Genomic DNA, 8,354 nt, shown 5'->3' with positions numbered 1-8,354 from the left:
AAATCCTCTTTTTGCAACTTGTTGCATAAACTACTATTATTAAATTTTCCTTTAAAATTACATGTCTCTTATTTTTTTTTCCATTCAAGTAACGAAAATTGCCAGAATTTTCGATACTATTTTTGTATTATTTTTTTCGATGAAAAATACGTTCAATAAATAAGTAATGTTTTCTTTATGTTCCACAGGAAACTACGGAAGCGCCCGTAACTGACCCCGAATCGCAGCCCCCACAACCGCAGCAAACCAACAAACCACAGCCACCACCAGCAGCTGATCTTGCAGCAGCACCTGCAACGACTGCTGCTGTTCCGGCAGACACCACAATCTGCCCCACCAACAGCAGTAGCACCAGCAACAACACTGTAGTAAATGAGTGAATGTCGCAAAACGGCCTTAAAAGCAAACCCAAATTTCGGACGACTCGAATATGCGCGTAGAGGAGCATGTAATGTTCCTCGAAACACCAACCACGGATAGGGAGCAGGAGAGCTAGAGCGTACACCATTTGTGAGAAGAAAATCATCAATCAAGCAATTTCTAACTCTAAACTTTTCGTGAGGAGGAGGTAGAAGGGGAAAAGTGTGTATTAAATTATTTTCCGTTTCTTTTTTTAAGTGATGTTATTTTTTTCTGTTTTCTGTAATTATTTTCTGTTTAACATTCTGCAATAGCATTTTTGCGCACGTTGGCGTAATAAAATAAATGAAGCTAAATGATTTTACTGCAACAAAGAAAGCTTTTCCCTTCGCAAGTATACGCTTCTCTTGGGGAATACAAATGTGTGGCGAAATGATTAAAATAACACAGTTTACCGGTTATATGTTGTTTAAGTTGAAAGATTATTTTTTATAGGTGAAAACACGGTTGATGAAAGAGTTTAGAAAGTGAGAGAAAGAAAGTGTAAGAATACGAGAGTTATATCATTTAATAAGTTAGGAGCCTTTTTGTTTATCATTATTTTATCATGACTCTTGAGAGAGATTGAGAAAGAGAGAGAGAGAGAGAGAGAGAGAGCAAAAATTGCGCGAGATAGAACGGTCTATTATTTATTGTACATTTTCTTCCCAAATTGCGTTTAAGAAACCATAACCAATATATATTAATATATATCACTTAGAAGAAGTAAGCAAGAACAAATTTAAAGAAACACACACACACACAAACTCACGCAAATTCACTTAATGAAATCAGATATAAAACAAACAATTGTGGAAAACAGATCTTATAGGACGGTAGTAAGTTGTAAATAAGCCTAAATTGCACTCATTCTACGGAAAACAATAGAAAAGAAAGCTGTTTGACGCAAACGTAAATTAACTGCAATGACATAAAATACCAAAAACATATATGAACAACAACAAAAAAAAGTATTTGTCTAGGCTGCAATATTGGCATTCATCAGAAGAAAAGGATGGAAAGTTAACCATTTTGTGATACGCACGTTTTATACACACACTCGAGAGAGAAACCAATCCCGAAGGTCACCACACACCCGTAATCCGGATCGTTCGCCCTAAATCGAGCAAAAATCCGTCTTCTTTTGTACTTATCCAATTTTCGTAAAGCTAAACCCCTTCCAAACATTTTCGAAAACATTGTGTACTTAGTGTGGAGCCATCCCAAAACCAAAGCATGCTTCCTCAAAATTATCAAATTCCCTCCCACAAAAATGGGGGACGATCCGCGGAAAGAGTGCGTGTGTGGGTGTGTGAGCCCTTCCGAGGTTGAGACAATAACATCAAAAATCAACCAGCCTGCTGAGAAACGAAAAAAAAACGTGGAACTGACTTGAACTTGGAAACGAGCGCGAAATAACATGCAAAACACAGTGTCTTATAGCCTTTGAGTTGTCCTCGCCGTGTCGTCGTCGTCGTCGTCATCGTCGTTGTTGTGTAGAAGAAGTGTGTGTAGAAAATCTGTGGTGCAGGGTGTGGCAAGGGGATTGTCGGAACGAAAGTTTTTGAAACTTAAGTGCAACATTTATTGATTTTATAATTTATTGTGCAACAACAGACTGTCGTGAAACTCCAAGTTTTTAATGTTTTGAAACATAGGATATTCAATTTTATCCAAATTTCTTACTGTTTATTTTATTTCTATTTTCAATCGAAAAATGTTGCAACATTTAAATCGAAAAATAAAATTTATTTGCAGTAAATCTGCTTTAAATGATATTTTAAATTAACCATTTTTCAAATTATTTTGATTGTTTCATTATTTTTGTTCAGTTTTTCAATTTCAATTTCAATTTTGCTCAAAACTTGTGAGATAATTTTTAATAATTGATTTTATAAATCTCATTTGAATTTTTAGGAAATCGTTTAGACCGATAGTTTTCAACGTTTATGTCGCCCGCAGCCCCTATTATTTTTAATGCTTATACTATTATTTTTTGTGTAACGTTTTAAAATGTAAATTACACATACTCTTTTTTTTTTATTTCTCTAGAACGAAGCATTTTCAATTGGGTCCAAAAATGAAGCTTAGATTGCTGATATCTGGAGTTTTTTTTGAAAAGGTCCAATAAACCAAATTTCCAGTTTTTGCTTTTTGGGTGTTTTTGAAACCGCCTTGAGTCAGGGGTATTAAAAAACACCCAACAAGCAAAAACTGAAATTTTTTTTTGGACCTTTTCAAAAAAAACTCCAGATTTTATTGTTTACAGCGATAAAGCTTATTTTTCTGAGTACAATGACCCTTTGTACGACCACAAAGAGTTTAAAATGGATTTTTAAATCAATTTGGAAAAAATAACCTCGCGGTCCTTCTTGACAGAAAAGTTCCTACTTGACAGCTCGTTCCAAGGGGACCATAGTTGATCCATCGAAAAAATGTTGTCTTGTCAATTTTTTTTTTTTGCATTAAAATGAAAAAAAGTAATCAGAAATGGTTTTTTATCGTGTTTTTTACCGTTCTACATAAAAATTGGCATAGGGCTTTAGTACCCAATTCTTCAAATCTTTTAAAACTATTTTTTATTGTTTTTTTTTGTTTTGACGGTTATTTTATGATTGTGGAGTTTGTCTTTTTATGTAAACAATCGTTATAAAAAAAACAGATAATAACGAAAATAAAACAAAACCACTTTTTTTACACAATTTCAAAAATTGCATAGCAAAACAAAACATTTGAGATTTAGAAAAAAAAATAGCAAATATGAAAATATTCAATGATTTTTAAATTTTATAGAACAAATCTCGACTTTTTTTTGATTAGGTCCTATAAACATATGAAAGAAAATAGTTTATTGGTCCTTTTCAAAAAAAACTCTGGAAATGGTTCATAAATTTTCGATAAAAAAGTGAATGAATTTAAAAAAATAATTTTTATTTTTATATTTTCAAAACTTAACAAACAAAAAATAAAAATAAATAAAAAAATAATTTGAAAAAACTTTATAATGATAATAAAAAATGGGAATAAAAAAGATAAAATAAATATTAAATTTAAAAGTTGTTTATTATTTTTATGTCAACTTGAATATTAAGTTTTTTTATGTTCATAAAATTTTAATTGTTTCACAAATTTTGCAAAACATTTTGCAAATTTATAAAGAAAACAGAAATTTAAACAATTGAGGAGAAAATTGTGACGTCAGAAATGAACTCAAATCACTCAGAGTTCATTTTGTGAGTGACTTTAACATTTTGGCCTTGTTTGACAGCTACATTGTCCCCAGTTTTCTGTGGGAGAGAAAAGGAGGCGAATACTTTATGAAAATCATACCTGTCAAAATTCCTATTCAAAATTTTGTCGCGAGTTGCTTTTCTCCTCTATTTACCAAATTTTGAAAAAAAAATATTAAGGCCGTTGCAAATATTTTTCAAACTTTATGCTCCCCCCCTTCCTCTTAAAAATTTGTCCGTAAAATCAGGAGGCAAAAAAAATATTTGTTTTCAAAAAACTTGAAAATTTCAATGGAAATAGATGTCTAATCAACTGAAAACAATCTAAAAAGCCCTATACTGCATTGATAATCATTTTCAAAATGTTTGGGCTCGTTTAAACATATTTTGAACTTTTATAGAATTCCAATGTAGGGGAAATATACCCATTTTAATCAGTCTAAGCCGTTCGGCCAATTCTCATCACTTTTGCCGTTTTGCGCTATTAAATCAACATTTTCAGATGTATCAACAATGCAGAGTTGCTTGCTCACTTTTGTTTGAGCTATTTATTACTTTGGAACAGTCAAAAACACTTTAGGAAAGCTGTAATTCATGATCAAAGTGCTGATAGGCCGATAATAGAAATAGGCTGAGAAATGGTATATTTCCCCTACATCACCGCAAAAATGTTTTTTTCTCTCGAAAATATTTTTTTCTTCAATACTTAGAAATTTTGGAAACTTATGATTGCAAAACAACTGGACAGATGTGTAATGCATTTTAAAACACTTTTTTTATTCAAATGTTGAAACCGTGACCTGTAATAATTTTTTTTATCTTTTTTATTTTTATTTGTCGTGTGAAATAATAAACTTAGCCTTTTTAAACAAATTTTCAACTTCAATTTGTACTCAATAAATGTAGTTATCAAATTAAAACATGGTTTAAGTGGTTTTGTTCTTTTCCTCAAATAAAAATATAACCCAAATAAATGTGTTGTTATTGTACAATTACCGGTAAACCCCTCCACCTCCTTGCCCCCCTCGCCACTCAAACACGATTGCCTTAAAACATACATTTGTATTGTGCGCATCTGTTTTTTCGACAAATATTTGTGAAAATTGAAAATCATTGCGTATCGTCTGTGTGAACAGACACACACAAAAAAACGTGACCTTTTTTTAAAAGCCCCATATTCTGCCCTACCCTGGGTCAAGTACGATCTGTTTTTGGGATCGGTCGATATTTGCGCGATATTTGTAACAATTAGACACATTATACAACAACAACAAAAAACCACATTAAGAGAATAATCACCACGTTTTCGTTCACAGTTGTGTAGCAAGGTAAAAATTTAGAAAACAAAAACACTGCATTTTATACAAGCAACATTTTTAGGCTGAACAATGTGCGCTTCATATTTAAAGGATACACCACCAAAATTTGTTGTGTAAAACAGTAACCACAAAAAAGGGTAAAAATGTGAACCGTTTTGTTCGAAATAAAAAAAAACAACTATAAACAGCAGCTGAAGTTTGTCACAAAACCAAAAATTAAGCAAAAATCAATACTCTTATATGCACACTTACACAAACACACCAGAAGGAAACAGATACGATTTGTAGCTATTGTACAATTATCAAACAAAGAAGAAAAAAAAAACTTTCAAATCTTACACCAACTTTTCTGCAAAAACTTAACTACTATTACACCACTACTACTACTACTTCTACTAAACTATACTGTATCTGTAAGACAGCAAACTACACGACAAACAAAAAAAACAAACACATATTCGTAAGATGGAATATAGTGAATTTAAGCAAACTACACAAACAAACAAAAAATCATAAAAAAAGTTTAAACAAAGAGGAAAAGTGCGAGCATGAGCAAAAAAGTATTATTAACGAAGCATGTCAATTTCCTGCTCTGTAACGGAATGTACCCCCCCCCCCCCCCCCCACTTCTTTACGCCTGCTTTTCTTCCAAAGCTTCCTGTATGTTCGTCTTATTTTAACGAAACAAAAAAAAATGAATCTTTTACCTTTATTAAAAATTTCAATACAAAAAAAAACAATTGTTAGTTGCAGGACGACAACAGAAGATTTTCCATTCACTTTTTCGCTATTAAATTAATTATTTACACTTGTGCCTCAAACAAGAACACATATCCGTTTTTGTTGTGCAATGAAAAACTCCCAACTTGAAATTTCGTGCTTCTTTCTATCTTTCGATTTTTGTTTGTGCAGAATGAGTAGTAATTGTTCCTTATGTAGCATGGAAGTTGGTGTTTCATAAATAAGTTCTTGTATAAAAAATGATAATATTTAAACAATTAAAAAAAAATATACGCAACGTATTGCGGTCAAGTAAAAATATACGAAAAATGTATAAAAATTATAAATCAAACTTGTGTACTGTGTTTAAATTGAGGCAGCTGATGACAGTCCATGAAGCGAAAAAATCAGTTTGTCTTGTCTACTTGAACAAAATAATTACAGTCCGCTCGAGTGTACGAGATCCTCGGAAAAAATCATTTCGGATACTCGAATCACAGAAAAACGATATCCAGCTTTGATCTTAAGCGATTTACAGGGTTGTTACGGAGAAGTCGGAAAAATCCGCGCCGTTCCGAAACCCAATCCGCGCGATATCCGCGCCATATAAAGAAAAAATAATTTCGCGACAAACATACAAGAGAGTTTTAAAATAATTTAAATTTTTAATGAAAAAAAATAGAAAGTATTTGAGAACACAAAATTAACTCGTTTAATGTTTGAGGGCTCCGTAGGAAGGAACGCAAAAATCACAAACGTTTATTTATTGCTGTATTTTATAAATACAATTTTAAATGAGGCCGAATTTCAGAATGCAGAATCTTTAAACAACGAAAATTATAAGGAAAAATGTATTTTTGCTAGGATGAAATAAACTGCCGTTCTACGCATAATTGTCCCATGTCATTTTTGGTCGATTCTGACTTTTTAACATTTTTAAGTTTAATTTGATGTATACTTTAAGAAAACACATAAAATCTAGTACTTTGTTCGGAAACTCATGAAAAACAACACCAAGTCTGTTTGTCCCATCGTTGAACTTCTACGCATAATTGTCCCACCAAGTATTTTGTTTCACGAAATCATAAGTTTTACGAAGTATTGTGTCTTGTTTACCTGTTGTATAGCAAGAGGATTACTAATAAGAGTGATAAACTGCTAACCAGGATGATTTGGGACTTATAGGGAGCATAAAGACCCACGGGACAATTATGCGTAGAAACACAGAAAACGGTCGAAAAATTTCAATCGCGTTTTTCTCAGTTGCACTTTTTCGAACATGGGACAATTATGCGTAGAACGGCAATAAACCAAAGAGAAAAAAAAGGAATCTAAAAAAGAAATTTAAACATTTAGAAATTGTTTAAAAAACTAAAACAAAAAAAAAACATTAATGAAAAACAAAATCCTAAATCTAGGGATTTAAAAATTTAAATACAATTTATACTCGATGAACCTAGCCAAAGTGTCACTCAGAAAAAATCGGAGCACGAAATTTTTCTCACTTAAAATATGACTCCAAAAATGCTCTAAAGTCGGATTTTCTTGTAATCTAAGATGGTGACAATAATTGTGGCATTTAAGAATTTTAGAATTCTGCAGTTTTTCATTTTGTAAAAGGTACAGACATTAAGAATTCAGCAGTTGAATTTATGAATTTTAAGAATTTAAGAAATAGTTTTCGACTTTATTTTTTTTTTGAGTTTTAGAATTTAGACATTTAAAACTTTTGAATTCTTAAATTTTTAATGCTTTGAATTGCAGATTCTTTTTTATTTTGAATTTAGCAATAAAGATTTTTTTTTTAATTTTGGAACCTGAATAAAAAAATATAAAAATCTAAAATGATTTGAATTTTTAATTTTGAGACTTCATATTTTGGATATTGGAGATTTTTTTTGATTGTTTTTATTTTCTAATTTTTTCCCCAACAATGTTTAAATTTACAAGAAACATGTTTCTATGGGTTTAATCCCATCTCAAATTTAAAAGTGGAGAACCAGCTTCTAATGAGTCCTTGGTTGAATCCAATTAAGGTCATATTTGGGATTTTTGCACAGTACAAGCCCCAATAATCATTTTTGTTTCATCCTTACGTTTATATCTATAGAAAAAGTTTGAAATATGATTTACAAGATTAAAAATTGAATGTATCCAGTATAAAATAAACTATAATTAAGGTTAAAAACATTACTCAAAACATAAAAGAAACAAGCAAAATTAGTCAGCAAATCTGCGCTAACTCCGCGCTATCCGCGCCGTCCGTAACAACCCTGGATTTAGAAATTTAAAATTCAAGCTGCTGACCGCCAAAACGGCGATGAAGAAATATTGAGAAAATGTATTCGGTTCAACCAATTTAATTTGACTAAAATTCAAATTCACATAGCTTTAATTTAATGTTGAAAGAGAAAGAAAAGAAGAAATACGAAAAACATTTTTGGACTTATCTAGTTTTTTTCTTTCTTTTTTTTTTACTATAATTATAATTACTTTATTGAATTCAATCTAATCTTTACATTCGGCTTACACTACCCTAATGAACTTTTGTTCTTTTAAAGGAGAGTGAGATAGCGGCAGGGGGGGCAGAATGGCCCGCCTAAGTAAAATGCGCCAAAAACCATGGAAAAACATGAAAACTTATGAATTCAGTGTAGTAGGCTTATGCTTTGGGATGTTCCCTTCA

The sequence above is a fragment of the Culex pipiens genome, chromosome 2 (genome assembly GCF_016801865.2).
Source record: "Culex pipiens pallens isolate TS chromosome 2, TS_CPP_V2, whole genome shotgun sequence".
Lineage (NCBI taxonomy): Eukaryota > Metazoa > Arthropoda > Insecta > Diptera > Culicidae > Culex > Culex pipiens.
This window is presented reverse-complemented; position numbering follows the sequence as displayed.